This window comes from Pinus tabuliformis, chromosome Q, assembly GCF_031772625.1.
Source record: "Pinus tabuliformis cultivar Carrire ecotype Pingquan chromosome Q, CPIR1, whole genome shotgun sequence".
NCBI classification, from domain to species: Eukaryota; Viridiplantae; Streptophyta; class Pinopsida; order Pinales; family Pinaceae; genus Pinus; species Pinus tabuliformis.
In genome coordinates, this window is record NC_142296.1 from 488013931 (window position 1) to 488031449 (window position 17519).

Below are 17519 nucleotides of genomic sequence, written 5' to 3' on the forward strand. Positions count from 1 at the left end.
AATAACAGTAAAGTTGTCCATTCTTCCTTGACATAAGTAACAGGAATCCCTTTTGTAAAAATGCTAGTATCCATACCTGGGTTCTTTAAGATTTGCTTCCACTGTTGGTCTTGTACTGATCGGTTTTTAAACCATCTTTCTCCAGTTTGTGGGAGTGAAGTGGCCTGTGCTATGCTGCTCTCAGTGACTGTAAACTTCAGGTCCCCTATCTCCACTTGATTATCTTTGTCTCTGAAGGAACGTGCAAAGGCCTTCGTAACCTCTCTGTGGTAACCTCTGAATTTCTGGATGCATTGGAGCCAGTTTGCTTTCTGCAAAGCCTCTTTAACTTGAGGATATCCCTCCAGAAATTTTGAACCCTCGGGTTCTGCTCTTAAGAGTTTACCCATTGGCTCTACGGCTCTGTTCTTAAAACTTTTGGAAAAGGAAGGTTACACGGCTTCAACAGTGGCCTTAACACAGTAAATTTACGGCTCTGTTCTAAATCAAAAGGTTACACGGCTTCAACAGTGGCCTTAACACCGTAAATTTACGGCTCTAATGTAACAGTCGTAACACTGATAATCAGAATTAGCAGAGAGGAAAACGTAAAACAGAGTATGGCTGAGGTAGCAGCGTAGTGAGCACAGCGGAATAAGGGAACTGCGGAAATGAAACAGCGTGAATGGAATGATACGAGAGTATGAGGGTTATGAAATGATGGGTAGAAACGGTTAGGTCCTTAGGTTTCGGTCATAGGTTCACACTTGGCTGCGGGAGAGAGACGTAGTACAGTAGTCTACGTCACTTAGGTACGAAAATCTTAATGGAGGAGCAGCCGCAGTTGAGTTTCAAAATCGTGAGGATCATGACCGATAAGTGTGGGGGATACGTGGATTTTTGGTCGTATGATGGGGAGAACTGGTAATCATTACATTAAATGGCAAAAAACATAACCCCGGAAACTTTGCAAAATGAGATAACCGTAAGTTTAAGATTTAGATCATACCTCAGATTCGCGCTTGGATTGCCTTTGATCATTTTCCACTAACCCTTCATTGTTTTATTGCTGTTGCATGACTCTTTTCCATTTATTGTTGATGGCTTCTGAACTGTAAATTTCTTTTCAAACAGACTGTGTTTTTTTTATGCAGGTGCAGAGAGCTGCGGAATCGTTAGATGGCTGCAGAATCTCCAGATGGCTGCGGAATCTGCAGTGGTACCCTCCGGCTGCACAAAATAACTTTAGTTGTCTAAAAAAATAACTTTATTGATGGAATGAAATGTAATGAATGGATGGATGGATGAAAAGAAATGATGTGAAGTGAAAGTGATTAAATGAATGAGATGGTGAATGAGGTGGATGAAATGGCGAAATGAGATGGAAGAGAGAGAGAGATTTTTTTTTTTGGAAAACATGAGGTGTCAGGTGACCCTGATTTTCACCTTAGGTTTTCTGCATGAGACTGCCAATCAGAGATTGGTTTTCAGGCTCATACATTTATTCTTTCTTCTTTTTTTCTTTTTTTTTTTTTTTTTTTTTTTTTTTTTTTTTTTTTTTTCTTTTTTTTTTTCAAAAACCAAAGATTAGGCTGGAGGAGAAGAATCCTTCTCCACCAACCTGATTGCAGAATCTTCTTTAAACAACTTGACAAACTCTTCTTTTGAGAATGGCTTTTGGTAGATTTTCAAGCGATGGCCATTCACAATAAGAGGAGTATGAAATTCATCAATAGTTTTCACTCGAACTGCTCCATTGCTAAAGACTTCATCAATCTCATATGGCCCAAGCCAATGAGTTTGAAACTTTCCTTTGAAGTCTTTGAATTTTGAATCAAACAATAGAGCCCAATCTCCTTTCTGAAACTTTCTTTCTTTGATATGACGATCATGCCATTTAGATCTTTGGTGCTGAACTAGATCGGTCCTTAGAATTGCATCTTGTCTTATTTCATCTAGCTCATTTAGCTGGTCCATTCTGTGTCTTTGGGCTTCTGAGAGGCTCATTCCCAATTGGACTGCCATCTTGAAGGTCTTGATTTGGAACTCAATGGGGAGCAGGACTTCCTTCCCATAAACAAGTTCATAGGGAGAATGTCCTGTTGTGTTCTTCCATGTAGTCCTATAGGCCCATAAGGCTTCAGGGAGCCTTTCCGCCCAATCTCTTCTATGAAGATGAACAGTCTTGGTGATAATGCCTTCAAGAACTTTATTGGTAGATTCCACTTGGCCATTGGATTGTGGATGGTATGGAGTAGATGTTCTGTGCTTGATCTTATATTCCTCCATCAGCTTCTCCATCAATTTAGATGTAAACTGGCTGCCCTGATCTGTTACAATTTCCCTTGGGACACCAAAACGAGTGAAAATATCCTCAAAAAGAAATTGAACAACTGAATTTTCAGTGGCAGAAGGCAATGCTTTTGCTTCTACCCACTTAGTAACATAATTAGTACAAACCAGTATATACTTCTTTTGCTTTGATGGTGGATTAATTGGTCCAACGAAATCTAGAGCCCATTTCTCAAAGGGTTCGATGCATACCTGAGGCTGTAGAGGCATTTCATTTGAAGGAGTTGGTTTCCCAACTCTTTGGCAGCTGTCACACCTTCTAACATACTGCTTTGCATCTTTAAAGAGAGAAGGCCAATAATATCCTAGAGAAAGGATTTTATAGGCTGTCCTCTTGTCAGCAAAGTGCCCGCCGCATGGTTCATCATGACATGCCTTAAGGATGTCAGGCATTTCATCTTCCCGAACACACCTTCTGATTATACAATCTGGCCCTGTTTTGAACAATTCATTAGAAATCCAAGAATAATGTGCACTCTCCTGAATGATTTTCCTTTTTTCATTAGGAAATAATTGTAGAGGAAGCTTCCCTGTAACAAGATAATTAGCCATATCTGCATACCAAGGAGTCTTGGTAGTCACTGCAAACAAGTATTCATCTGGAAACTTATCTTCTACTGGAGAATCTTCATTAGTGTTTTGGATTCTAGACAAGAAATCAGCTACTGTGTTTTGTTTTCCAGGTCTATCTAACACAGTAATGTTGAATTCTTGTAAAAGCAAAAGCCATCTTGTAACTCTACCATTAGTGACAGGTTTGTTCATTAAATATCTTATGGCAGAGTGATCAGTATGGACAAAGGTTTCATAGCCGGTTATGTAGTGTCTAAACTTGTTGATTGCATGTACCACAGCTAAGAACTCTTTTTCTGTAACAGTATAATTTAACTCAGTGGGAGTCAAATTCTTACTTGTGTAATAAATGGCATAAGGGATCAAATCCTTTTGTCCCAAAACAGCTCCTAGAGCTGTATCTGAAGCATCAGTAGAAATGTGGAAAGGGAGTTTCCAGTTTGGCCCCCTTAAGATGGGTGCTTCAGATATTCTAGTCTTTAAAGCTTCAAAGGCAGATTGACACTCGGGATCCCATTTGAACTCACAGTCCTTGGTAAGCAATTTGAAAAGAGGGGATGCTATCTTAGTGAAGTTTTCAATAAATCTTCTGTAATACCCAGTAAACCCAAGAAAACTCCTAACATCCTTCTGGCAATTTGGAACAGGTAACTTAGAGATGACTTCAACTTTTGATCTATCAACCTTAATCCCATCTCCTGAAATATGATGTCCTAAAACAATCCCTTCAGTAAACATCATAAAACACTTTTCATGACTTAAAGAAAGATTTGTTTCCTTACATCTTACCAGTACTTTTTCCAAATTTTCCAAAGCTTCTTCAAATGTATTACCATAAACTGTGAAATCGTCCATGTATACCTCTACACAATCATGAATCAGATCTGAAAAGATTCCTAGTACAGCCCTTTGAAATGTAGCGGGTGCATTGCACAATCCAAAAGGGAGTACTCAGTAGGCAAAAGTTCCCCAAGGACAAGTAAATGTGGTTTTGTCTTGATCTTCAGGTGCTACCTGAATTTGATTATACCCACTAAAACCATCCAAGAATGAGAAATACTTTTTACCTACTAAAGTGTCTAGTACCTGATCAATAAAAGGTAGAGGGAAATGATCCTTTAAGGTTGCCTTGTTCAATTCTCGATAATCAATGCAAACTCTCCATTTACCATTCTTTTTGGGCACTATAACCAAGGGAGAAACCCATTGGCTATCTGAAATGGGGTAAATGAAGTTTACCTTGAGCAATTTCTGGAGTTCTTCTTTCATGATTTCCCTAAGGTTTGGATTCATCCTTCTTTGTGGTTGCCTAATAGGTCTGCTATTTTCTTCAATATAGATGTGATGAATACAAGTCTTAGGATCGATTCCTTTCATGTCAGTGTATTCCCATGCAAAGGCAGTGGAATGTTTTTGCAACAGTTTGGTTAATTCTTCTTGTTGTGGTCTTCCCAAGTTTTTGTTAATGTTCAATGTTTTTCCTGGAAGGATTTCAACTGTAGAACTACCAAACTCTTCCATTGAGAAGAGAGACATCTGTCTAGAGGAGAGATATTCAATGTCTGCATCTAACTGAAACTGTGTAGAGTCATATTCTAAAGGTATTTCAAAATTTTCTAATGTATTTAGAATTTGACTATCCTCACTGATTTCAGAGATGGTTAGAACAGGTTGAATAGTATCCTCATCATCAACCCACTCATCTTCTCCTATTTCTGTTATTGCCTTTGCTGGAGGATACAAGTTGAATTTCTTGGTGGAATTACCATCTGATATATACATGTCCCCAGACCTACAACTTATGAAAGCATCAGCTGTGGCCAGCCAAGGTCTTCCTAAAATAAGAGGATGTCCTCCTAGATTGTTCTTGGGAGTTAAAATCAACTGGATATTCCCAAGAATCTAGAGAGACTGGAATATCTTCCAATACACCATCAGGTTTAATGATTGATCTATCTGCAAGTTGCAGTAAAGTAGGTGTAAAGAGAAGGTTAGGAAGCTTTAACTGATCCATGGTCTGTCTACTCATGATGTTGATAGCGGCTCCTAAGTCAATCAAAGTATTTGGGATTTCAACCCCATTAATATGAGTTTTGACAATAGGGCTACCAGGATCCACATATTTTTGCATGGTAATCTTACCCATCATTATGTCTGCAATTTTTCCAACTAGATGTATCCTTTTTGTATCTCTGGTTCTCTTTCCTGTTTTCTTCAAACTCAACTCCTTTATTGTCTTCGCTAGAATGGGAATTTCTTTAATGGCTTGTAACAAGGGGATCTTGATACAGACATTCTTCAATTCATCTAGGAAACTATAGTCAGGCACCCATATCTGCTTTTCCACCCCTTTGTCAATTTGCAATCTTTCAGGAAAAGGAGGTGTAGCTACAGGTGTAGGTTGCTCAACTATGGGAGTTGTAGAGGTTGATTCTTTTTCTTTTTCTTTTTGGATATTTTGGTTTTGAAGTGATACTTCAGAACCTTTATTGACTTTGAGAGATTCTTCCTCAGAAATGCTTGGTTGTTGAACACTTGTGGAAGGTTGATCTAAGATTCTACCTGATCTGAGTTGTACTTCATTGAGAGGAACAACCATATAGGTAGGGAATGGTTGACCTTCCATCATGTAAGCATTTTGAGGGTTCCTATTATTTGGATTTGGTAATGGCTGAGAGGGAAGTTGATTTGATTTCTGCTGGGATTGAAGTGATAGTTGAGAATTTTGATTTTGTGGAGGAGGTTGTTGTTGTTGAGGGTATGGCAATGATAGTTGTTGACCTTGATTTGGAAGTTGTGGGGCTTGCTGATTCTGAAATGATGGAGGATATTGATAGAATTGAGCAAATCTCCCATAAGGATTTTGCATGCTTTGCATCCATGCTTGAAAAGCATTTTGAGGTTGAGGCCAAGGTTGTTGCCAAGGATTCCAATTTGGTTGGGATTGAGAATTCATAGAGTTATTAAACCCTTGATTCTGTTGTCCTTGCCAAGGTCTCCTTGCAATAAAACAGAGAGATTCAAGTGTATCTGGATCCTCTTGAAAGACTGCTTTGAGGCCAGGAATTGAAGGACAATCCTTGGTCTCATGAGTTTCTGAGCAAATTACACATGTTTCTACAACGTGTGCATCTAAGGGACATTCCCTTAAAGCATGTTTCTTTCTACATTTCGGGCAAAAGATAGCCAAAGCCTCAGCTTCTGCTTTTTGTTTATTGTGAATCTTAAGGGTATCAAGTTGTTCACTAAGACTCCCTAAGATGTCAGTTTTAAATTCATCAAGCATATTGCCGATTTCAGCCCTACTTACTGATCCTGTTGCAGATTTATTTGCCCTAAGGAGAGAAGGATCTCTAGGCCCTTTTTGAGTTTTTGATTTGCCCCTTGAGAGATGGATACAAAGTTCTGCTATATCATTGAGTGAAAGTTGAGAAATATCCCCTTTCCCCATCATGTTTAAGATGTCTATCCATTCATCCCTAATGGCTTTTAATAAGAGGGCTTTTAAGGTCTCTTCATCCAAGGTACTCATTTTTGCTCTTTTCAAGTTATATTGAAATCTTTCAAGTAAATCTTCTAAGCTCTCATCTTCTCTTTGTATCATTTTAAAAACCTCGTCCTTGTGATTAGTAGGCATACAATAATCCAAATACCTATCCAAAAATGTCTGTTTCATTTCATCCCAAGTCCTAATGGATTGAGTGAGTAACCCCATGAACCATTTCAAGGCTTGATCCTTCAGTGTTGAAGGGAACAATTTGAGTTTCTGAGAGTCATCCAGGTAGTCATAAGTTCGACACACCACTTCAAACTCAAATAAGAATGTTTCAGGGTCCTCAGTCCTTAACCCATGGAAGTTAGGGAGGACAGATGGTGATATGTTTTTCATAGTGGCTCGGGAATCCTCATTAACAATGGGAAACCCAAATGAATTATCCCCATCTCTATTTCCTCCTCCAAGGGGACCTCTAGCTCCATTATTGTTATTGTTGTTTCCTCCTCCTCCTCTACCTCTACCTCTACCACCTCCTTCTTCCTCTGCCATGATGATTCTCCTAGGGATTTCAAAATCTTCTGGTTCCTCTACAAAAGGTGAATGAGAAGAGATTTCTCCTTCTTCTTCAGATGATTCCACTTCCTCAATTACAATTGGTCTTTCTGTAGGAGAAAGAGAAGAGTCTCTTCCTGGTTCAAATTCAATAGAAGGTGTAGGAGAGTCAACTCTTGGCTCTTGAATTCCAGGAATTCTAGGACTAGGAGTTTCGGTTGGAGATAAGGGGGGTGTCTCTTGTCTATCCCTTGAAGCAGATGGACTTGTAAAAATTGAACTTCGAGCTCTAGCTAAAAACCTTCCTCTAGAATCTCTAGCTCTATGCATGTCATTTTTTATTATTTTCTTCAAGTCAAGTTAATAGTTCTTTTTCTGATCTTCCAGTTCACTCTAGGTGCAAGAAGAGAGCATACTCAAGAAACTACCAAATCAATAACTTTCTCTTTTCTGATCCTCCAGATCACCTTGCAGTGCAAGAGGAGAGCATACTTTGATAGGTTATCAACTTCTTTCCTTGAAATTTTTATGTTTTTTCTAAGAATATGGCTACTTAATTTCACTTCCCCGGCAACGGCGCCAAAATGTTTAGTCAATTTAGTGTTCCTAAATTGATGTCATTAATTGTCAACCCGGGGCTCGTAAGCTGATGAAGTGAAGGTGTACTATATGTACTTAAGCAACCTCTTAGGGCTTTTTGTCGTTTGGGGTGTTGTTTGTGGTTAATTTATCTTCCTAAGATGGAGTGATGTATTTATAAACAGATGAGTGATGGTGTGTGTAAGGTGAATTCTAGATGAGTGAAGGTGTGTGATTAGTGGTTTCTAACTACTTGCTGAAAAGGAAAAGCTTGAACGAAATAAATAAATTAAAATGAACTGAAAGCAAAGAACCACTTTCTAATGGCATTAGACACCATTCATGCTGCTGCAAATAAAAGGTAAGAAAATCACTTAAAAGACCAATGATAATGTTTATCTCTTCCTAACTCTCTGCCTCTAACACATAGTACTGTGTAAGACACGATTAGGAAGTAGCTAAAGATAAGTCTAAGAAATGATAAAAATGAGAAAAATCTACTTTAAAGACTAGTTATAATGTTTTGCTCTTTCTAACTCTCTGCCTCTAACACATAGTACTGTGTAAAGCACGATTAGAAAGTAGTTAAAGATTAGTCTAAAAAGTACCCAAAGCCAGCTGCAAGTTATTAGTATTCTGATCTCTAAAAGATAGACAATTTATAATAAAGAGACCATTCATATGTTAGCAGACAGATTTGAGAAATAAAACTAAAAATCAGCTATGAAAATAAAGTAAAGGCAGCAACTTTGAATCTGTCAACCGAAACTACCACTAGATATAAAGCAAATACACAAACACACAAGCAATCCCGGGTTAAAAACCTGCAAAAGAACAATGCTGATCAGCTTAAAATAAAGGCTGGAAATGAAATAACATGAAAGTAAATTATGCTGTACATGTGTCAAGAAAAGGAAATGCTGAATGGAAATAAGGAAATGCTGAACATAAAATACTATACAAGGCTAACATGAACAGGGGCCCTCCATTCATATAACCCAAAGAAGACTCAAGGTATTGAAAACTTCAGAACAGCACTGCTTCTATTACTCCATGTGCAGAAAATTACAGTCAAGAGTGCTAGAACAACACTATTAAAACAGAGTTTTGGAATGCACTAAAATGATAACGAGTTCATAAAACACAGCAACTAAAAAGTAACATAAGCGTACGCAGACGCAAGTTTTTATAGGCATCTGAAAGATGGCCTAATGCGTACAGCTAAAACTGAAAAATAAACTAACTGTCATGCGTAATTAAGGTTCAATAACACGTCATAAGCCTCGTGGATGAGCTGGAGGTTTTGGTCGTTATGGGCATTGAATCCAGAGTTGGATTATGTCCCCCACAACCTGCGTAACACGGACAAATCACCGTTTGAACTGACGTGACCCAACAGCTTACGCATCACCGTTAAGCTGCCTTTGTTGACCGTAACTTGACCCTCGTTGATCGGAGGTACAGATGACGTGGATGGCTGAACAAATAGCACAGGAACCTCGAGCACCTTGATTCCTAAGTGCCCATGTGGCTCATTTGGCAAAATGACACGTGGAACCTTGAGATTAACAAAAAGGATGCGGGATCATCAGATGGCTGCGGAATCAGCAGATGGCTGTGGAATGCCTGTAAATATGTCAAAATCTAAACAAAACAGTCACACATTAGCAAAATTCCTTAATCATGCTTAAAGTCATATAATGTAATGATCTGGGTTGGTTTGCAAGGAAAATGAGGCAAAAGTGAGAGATGAATGAGGGAAAACTGTAGGTAATGGTGGATAATCAAGTGTAAAGTAGAGGCTCTACAGTAAGGTGCAGCAAATGGGCAAGGTGTAGCACTATGATAGGTGAAGAAGTCACCTTAGAGAATCAGTTGAAGCAATATTTCTTCAACTGATCTCTACAGATATCATAAGTCAAAGTATTGACTTCTATTGTAAATGTACTCTCTCTCTCTCTCTGCTGAACTTTGAAGATAAAAGAAGATTTGATCAAAGGGTTTCCCCACACATTGTGGGGTTTGTCCCTGGCTCGCGCCATATCTTGTGTCCTCTTGTCTTGGCTTGTCTTCTGCGTTTTATATTTATGTTCTATCTGCAGTTTATCGTAATGCTGAAGTGATTTCTAACCGTGAAAATTTAAATAAATTGCTCTAGCATAGAACATACCTAATCTTAACATGTTATAACGCCCATCACACTCGTGTGGACTATTCCACTCGGTGTTGTACGTGTTATCTATTCACTTTTTGTTTGTGATTGTTGCATCTGTGTGGACTACTCTGCCGAAAGCTACACATGTCCTGTTGTGTTTTGTCTCTAATAGTGTTGGGACTATTCCCTTTCGACTTGAGATTCACTCTCACCCTCTCCCTCTACAGTGAAAGAACTTAGACACAAGTTACAGTAAGCACTCACCAGCCACATGAACCTAAATGTTTGAAGACAAAGTAAACCACTCTCATGTGTTGACAAGAAAGAGCTAAGGAATATCTTTAAGATAATGGCAACCAGGTCGTCGTACCAGATGGGACTCCTACACTACATGGTGTGAGGTCTAGTTGGGACTTCATATCAGGGAGATCCCATGAATTTTGGTGGGTCCATCACTATTAAAGTTATATCATTACAATGGGATTATTATATGACAATTTGGACAAGAGTGAGTTGAGTGTTGGTGATCATGTTTACTCATTGCAGAAAGCTTACACATACACCCATCACAAGATTTATGTTGTGGTGATCCAAGTGGATATTGGTGGCCACCCACCTATTCCACTTGGAGCCCCACCATTATTTCTTTCATTTTCCTTAATTCTAGCACAATTTACTATTTTTGGTAGTTTTTCAGGTCCTGAACTTCTGAATTCATTTTGAGGCCCTAAATAACACTTTATTGGAAAACAAGCAATCCCATAACTAGTGACATGAGTTTTCACTCAAAATTTATATTCCTTGGATAAATATTTATAACGAGGTATTGTACACGTCAAACGAACATCGTATGCCACAGTTACAACCTCGAGAAGTTGATGTACCAATTGACCCTGACGAAGCCCATAAACTTTTCGCACTTCATCTCCTAGGGTTAGGTTTTGGGATTCTTAGGATTTTTCATTATTTCTAAATAATAAATAGGCCTTCGAGCCTCATTGTAACACATTTCAAAAGGTAGATAGTCACCACATCTCTTCTGAGAGATAATATACCATCACCTGAGCTAGTTTATTTCCATTTTGCATGTAAACAATTTTCAATACTTTGTTATTAATGAATTGAATTTTTGTTTCATTGTATCTTTGTGTTTATGGTTATATCTGTGTTTAATTTTGTTCCTTCATAAATTTGGATCCATGTTATCATTGTGGTCTTCTCTTTCTTTATTTTTCTATGCAAGTCCCCAACAAGGTCAAGGTATAAGGATTTGGGACTTAGACAAGTTGAGCCTTTGCAATACCATCCCCTTCGATACCGTTGACATCCCATGGTGGAAGAAATGAAGGGCGAGGGAGCAAGAGATCCTATCAAATTGTTGCTTGAATAAGCCCTTGAGTGGCAAAGGAATGAGATGAAGGACAACTTTTCCCAGATCCTTCTGCAGATGCCCACTAGTGATGCATCTTCATCCAACAATCACTTAAAAGGCATCGTCCCCTTCAAGGTACAAGTGAACTTTGATATCCCTATATTCAAAGGTCAAATAGATGCAAATGTTGTAGATAAATGGTTGAATCTATTGGAAGGTAATATTTTGGTCCATAGTTTCTCTGATAGGGAGAATATTACTTTTGCACTGCTTAAGGCTGCCCTCAATGTCAAGGAGTGGTGGGAAACTTACTGTGAGAAAAGGGCCAAGGAACCCTCTATATTTACAATACCCCCTCTTGGAACTCTTTTCAAGATGCTGTCAAGGAACAATATTACCCTGTCGGGAGTTATGAGGACAAGTAAAATAGTGGATCACACTACGACAACAAAGGGACCAAGATGTGCGTGATCTCACAAATGTTTTTCATACCCTACGCATAAAGTTAGGTATCAAAGACTTTGAGCGACATCTGGTGCTTAAGTACCGTGGTTGTCTACAAAAATACATTAAGGAAGAAATGGAGTTCCTGGACATTTGCTTGCTTGGTGTAACATATTGATATGTTGACAAGATTGAACAAAAATTTAAACAAAAGAAGCGTGCCTTTGGACTTATGAATCATAAGCAAGGCAAGAGCACCTGCAAACTGCAAAACATAGGATAAATCCAAGGTAGAGAAACCTAAGACAGCCCATCAAAGTGGTCGTAAGAAAAGAATGGAACCATGAAGACGAAGAAGGAGACAGGAAAGTGGTGTGAGCTCCACAAGAGCCCCACTACAACACAAATGAGTGTCATGTCGAGCAGTCATTGGTTGCCGAGCAGAAAGCTTTAGAGTCTGATGCGTGTTATGATTCTAAGCCAGAACCTGACAAGCGAAACGACAAGGGGAAGCATATTATTGAAGTAGAACCCAGTGCCACCATTACCACCACTAAGGTCTAGAAGATTGCGCCTGAAGATCCAAAGGAGGGGGAGCGTCCCTTCCACTCACAAATTTGGGTGAAGGATTCACCAGTGTAGTTCATTGTTGACGACAGGAACCAAAGGAACCTCATTTCAGTAGAGTTCATGAAGTGGTTAGGCCTATCACCACATCACACTTGCATCCATACACCATCGGGTGGCTTCAATAAGGACGAGATATTCGCGTCAGTCAACAGTGATGCCTTCCCTACATCATCATGCCCTTCATGGATGAGGTATTATGTGATGTTTCTCCTCTTGAAGTTTGTGATGTATTATTAGGCCAACCATACTTGTGGAAGCATCATGTTGTGTATGATCCTAGGCCTCACACTCTTATTATTACTTTGGGCAATAATTTATATAGGATACCAGAGGTAGCCCTGCCTACCTCCATCTCTTTGATCTCTACTAAGCAATGTAGTAAGATCGTCTCCCGGGCCGAGTTTTTTTTTTTTTATTCTCTCAAAGTAAGGGGGGATTGTGGCCACATCCATGGCCCCTGAGAAAGATTCCTCCACACAGCAAAAGCAGGTGGATAAGGTCATGGAAGAAACAATGACATATTTTCTTCACCCACAGGGGAGCCCTTACATTGTCAAGTCAAGCATTCGATTGATTTGACCCTCTGAGAACCTCTACCCATTGGGAAAATATACCGCCACTCCATTATGGAAAATGAAGAGATCAAGCATCAGACCTAGGATCTGTTGCAAAAAGGGAACATCTTACCAAGACCTTGTGGGAGCTTTATTGTACTTGTAAAAAAAAGGGATGGGACTTGGAGGCTTAACATTGGTTATCGGGCACTAAACGAAATCGCTGTTAGGAATAGGTATCTAATCCCACAGATTGATGACCTTCTTTTCTAGCTCAAGGGGGGCAAGTATTTTAGCAAGATCGATCTGAAGTTTGGCTATCATCGGGCTCCAATAGAGCCCACATATGTATGGAAGATCACCTTCAAATCTAAGGAGGGCCTTTTTGAATGGTTTGTCATGCCTTTTAGGTTGAAAAATGACAAATTCCCTTGCAACTTTTATGAGGCTGATGGATGACATCTTTCGACCCTTCACCAACTCGTTCGTGGTTGTATATCTGTACAACATTCTTATCTTAGCAAGACTTGGGAAGAGAACTTGCAACACATTCAACAGGTCCTTCAAACCCTTCGCCAACACAATCTATGTGCCAACCTAGAGAAATGCACCTTTGGCATGAGTCAGGTCCAATATTTGGGTTGCATCATAGATGAGCAAGGTGTGTGTGTTGATCCAGCTAAGATCCAAGTCATTCAGGATTGGCCAGCCCCGACCACTCTAATAGAGCTTCACGGCTTTTTGGGCCTTGCCAATTTTTATCGAACATTAGGGAAAGTTTGAGGTCTAAAATGGGCCTCCTATGGAAATTACAAAATAATAGTGGAAATAATAAACTAAGATTACATTACATCATTAAATTTTAGAGGGAAAAAAAAACTACTTTTTCAACTCGTATTTTCAACTTATCTCCCTATGTGTTTACTTAATTTTTGAGCGAGAGAACTCGTTGGATGCATAATTTTATTCCTCATCCAAAGAGTACCCATTTTGCATACTTTCGATGGACCTTGCTACATGAAAAATGTGATTGCAATCACATTTTTTCATGTATTTCTCATTTTTCATGTAGTAGGGTCCATCAAAAGTATGAAACATGGGTACTCCTTGGATAAGGAATTAAAGTTTGCATCCAACGAGTACTCCCGCTCAAAAATTGAGTAAAACCTTAGGGAGATAAGTTGAAAATACAAGTTGATAAAGTAGTTTTATTATTTTATTATTTTTTAATCTTTTTACTTTTTTACCACAAAAATGGTGAATCATCCCCCATGGTTGACATCATCATCTTGAATCCTATTGGTTCGTATAAAGTTTATTTTGGTTGTACATTTTTCTTAGGAGGCCCATTTTAGACCTCAAAAGTTCTCTAATGGGTTCATGTTGGGATTCTCCCATATCACTTCGCCTTTATGTCAGGTTACCAAGGGCGGAGAAAACGCAATGTTTTCTTGGTCCAAGTCCCAACAAAAGGCATTCGTTGAGTTGAATCATTGGCTTTGATCTGCACTTGTACTCATATTTCCAGACCTAGAACAACCATTTGAAATTGAGATAGACGCGTCCAACTATGTTATTGGTGCAGTTCTCACATAGAAAGGGAATCTGATGACCTATCATAGTGAGACACTTTCCAATACAATTAACAAGTACCCCAACTATGATAAAGAGTTGTATTCTATTATGCAGGCTTGCAGATAATGGAAACATTGAATCCTGGGAAAGGAGATGGTCATCTAGACAGATCACTAACCTCTTTATTTTATACAGACACAAGGGAAGTTTCAGAACAATCACCATCAAAAGAAGTCTACATATCTACAAAAATTCCACTTGAGCATTAAGTAAAAGAAGAGAAACACCAATCATGTTGCAAATTTCCTCATTCGGCCCCCATTTGCAGCACTAACTATTGTTCTCAACTCTTGTGGCCATGAGACCTCTGGATGGTCGCAACTATATAAGAATGATCTAGAGTTTGCCACCACTTACCAAATTCTAGTGGACGGAAAGCGAGTTCCATATTTTCACCTCCATGATGCATTATTATGCTACCTATATTATTATGTGCACTACAATCGGGTCGCAGGACACTTCAGTGTGGAGAAAATTATGGCCATACTACAGTTTTGTTTTTATTATCCAAAAATCTAATGGGGCATTGGAAAATATATCAGATTCTGCATTTCTTGTCTCATTGCCAAGCCAATAATCAAGAAGCAAGGCATGTACACTCCTCTGCCTACTTTGAGCCATCCCTAGGAATCCATCTCCATGGACTATCTTTCAGGCCTCCCTTCCATGGTAATGACTATGTATTTGTGGTCATGGATAGATTTTCTAAGATGACTATATTGTTGGCTTGCAAGAAGAGTATCATAGGGTAAGACGCTACCAAACTCTACTTTGAACAAGTATGGGTACATTTTGGAATCCCGCAGAACATTATATCAGATCGGGATAGCAGGTTCCTCAACACATTTTGGTTGATCCTATGGACATTATTGGACACTAATCTCACAAAGTCGATTGCATTCCATCCCCAAATTGATGGCCAGACAGAGTTCATCAAAAGTATGATAGTGCACATACTACGCATGTACAACTCCAAGCATCCATAGACCTAGGATGAGAGCCTTCCTTATGTGAAACACAGTTATAAAAAAGCTCTCCATAGCTCGATTGGTTGTACTTTTCAAGTGGATCTGTGTTTTTAACCATTGTGTCTAATTGATGTTGTCAAGTGATGTAGGAGCATTAGAGCTTCCAAGTCAACCTTGTGCAACTACAAAGACATAATCCACACATGTATATTCTGAGGCTAATAAAGCAACCTGAATTATTGAATGCATCCAACACATCCACCGGTATATGCATGACATTTTGGATAAGTCCAATTCCAAGTACAAGTAGCGACATGATCAACATGGGGTGCCACATAAGTTTTAGGTGCGCGACAAAGTTTGGTTGCATTTGCGGAAAGAATGCCTTACCAGAGCCCATCAGGAGCTCAGAACACTCTAACATGGGTCTTACGCCATCACCAAGGTTGTGGAAGACAATTTTTTTGAGCTCATCGTTCCCCCATTACTTGGCATGCACCCAGCATTCAATGTAGATTACATTCAACCATACTTTCTACCATTAGTGGACACGTCAGACATGGCAGAAAAAATCACATCGACAAAGCTAAACCCAAATTAAATGGAACAAGCCACAAATTATCAGATCATGGACACGTAAATCAAGAGTACTCACTAGTAGAAGATCAAACTATATTATGTTTTCAAAGTTGGCCAACTCTTGCACCAAGGCAAGTGGTTCACCAGGGACCAAGTTTAGCAGAAGCTTCCCCATCTCATGGAGGCATTCAATGCAATGGGTACCATTGCTTCCTAAGGGGGGAGGACTGATATAGGTGGATATTGGTGGCCACCCACATATTTCACTTGGACCCCCACCATTATTTCTTTCAGTTTCCTTAATTGTAGAACAAATTACTATTTTTGGCAGTTTTTCGGGTCCTGAACTTCTGGAGCAGTTTCTATGCCCTAAACAAAATGGGGTACAGTCAAAATTTGTATTCCTCGGATAGATATTTTAACAAGGTATCGTTTGCGTCAAATGGAGATTGTATGCCAAAGTTATGACATTGGGAAGTTTATGTACCAATTTACCCCAACGGGGCCCACAAACTTTCGGTGCTTCATCTCCTAGGGTTAGGTTTTGGAATGTTTATGGTTTTCCACTGTTTCTAAATAATAAATAGGCCTTTGAGCCTCATTGTATCACAATTTAGAAGGCATGTAGTCTCCACATCTCTTCTTAGAGATAAGTTACCATCATCGGAGCTAGTTTATTTCCATTCTACATGTAAATAGTTTTCAATACTTTGTTTTTACTGAATTGAATTTTTTTTCATTGTATTCTGTGTTTCTATTTATATATGTATTTCATTTTTTTCCTTCATAAATCTGGATCATGTGGGTAAAAACATTTTCCACATTCTTGATGCATTTTTCCCTAGTTCAATATGAACTCAATGCCTCATATGCCCTAATTGTAGCTTCCAAACAGAAAATAGTTGAGTGATTCTTTCTTGTTTAGATTTCTTTCTTACTAGAGGACCTACGTATTGATTTGAGTATGGTATTAGTCCAGCTACTATTCTTGCTAAAGCTTATGGAGGGACATGCACTCTTGTAGAATCATATCCCACAAAATCAGTAATTCATTGTGCAATGCACCTTCTTCAAAATGGGTTTAGAAACTACCATATATTTAAAAACAATTGTGAGGACGTTGCAATGTATTGCAAGACAAGGTTGTTTGTTATTGAGAAAAATAGCGTAGGAATAAGTGGGAAAGTGAAAACAGTAACTGGTGCTTCGATTGTTGCTATTATCTCCTCTCCCTTTCAAATCCTATTGGTTGGTCCAATAGGTATTACAATAGTCGCAACTAGAATTTTGTGTTTAAGTAGATATGCAAAGGGTATTGGTATTCACAATGATGTAACTAAGGTGTAACTAGAGGATTTAGTAGTAAATATTGGTTGATCAACTAGTAGAGAGACTTCATTTTAAAGAAAAAAGGAATTAAGCAAAAATATAAGCTTTATTCACGACTCAAAATATTGTTAAATATAGAGTTGATATAGCCTCTGTCATTTCAAATTGTTATGCTACCATGTACTTCGAGAAGGAACTAAATTTATGAGAACACAAATAAACTTTGCTCCTTGTGATGTGTCACATGCTCATTCACCTATTTGCATCTGTGTGGACTACTCTGCGGAAAGCTACACATGTCCTGTTGTGTTTTGTCTCTAAT

At 38.8% G+C, this 17519-nt stretch overlaps 1 pseudogene; it reads left to right on the forward strand.

Annotated features, from left to right (window-relative positions):
- LOC149220302 (protein LEAD-SENSITIVE 1 pseudogene) overlaps nucleotides 1-17272 on the forward strand; it is a 64137-nt pseudogene extending 46865 nt beyond the window's left edge.
- Nucleotides 17273-17519: the final 247 nt, after the last annotated feature.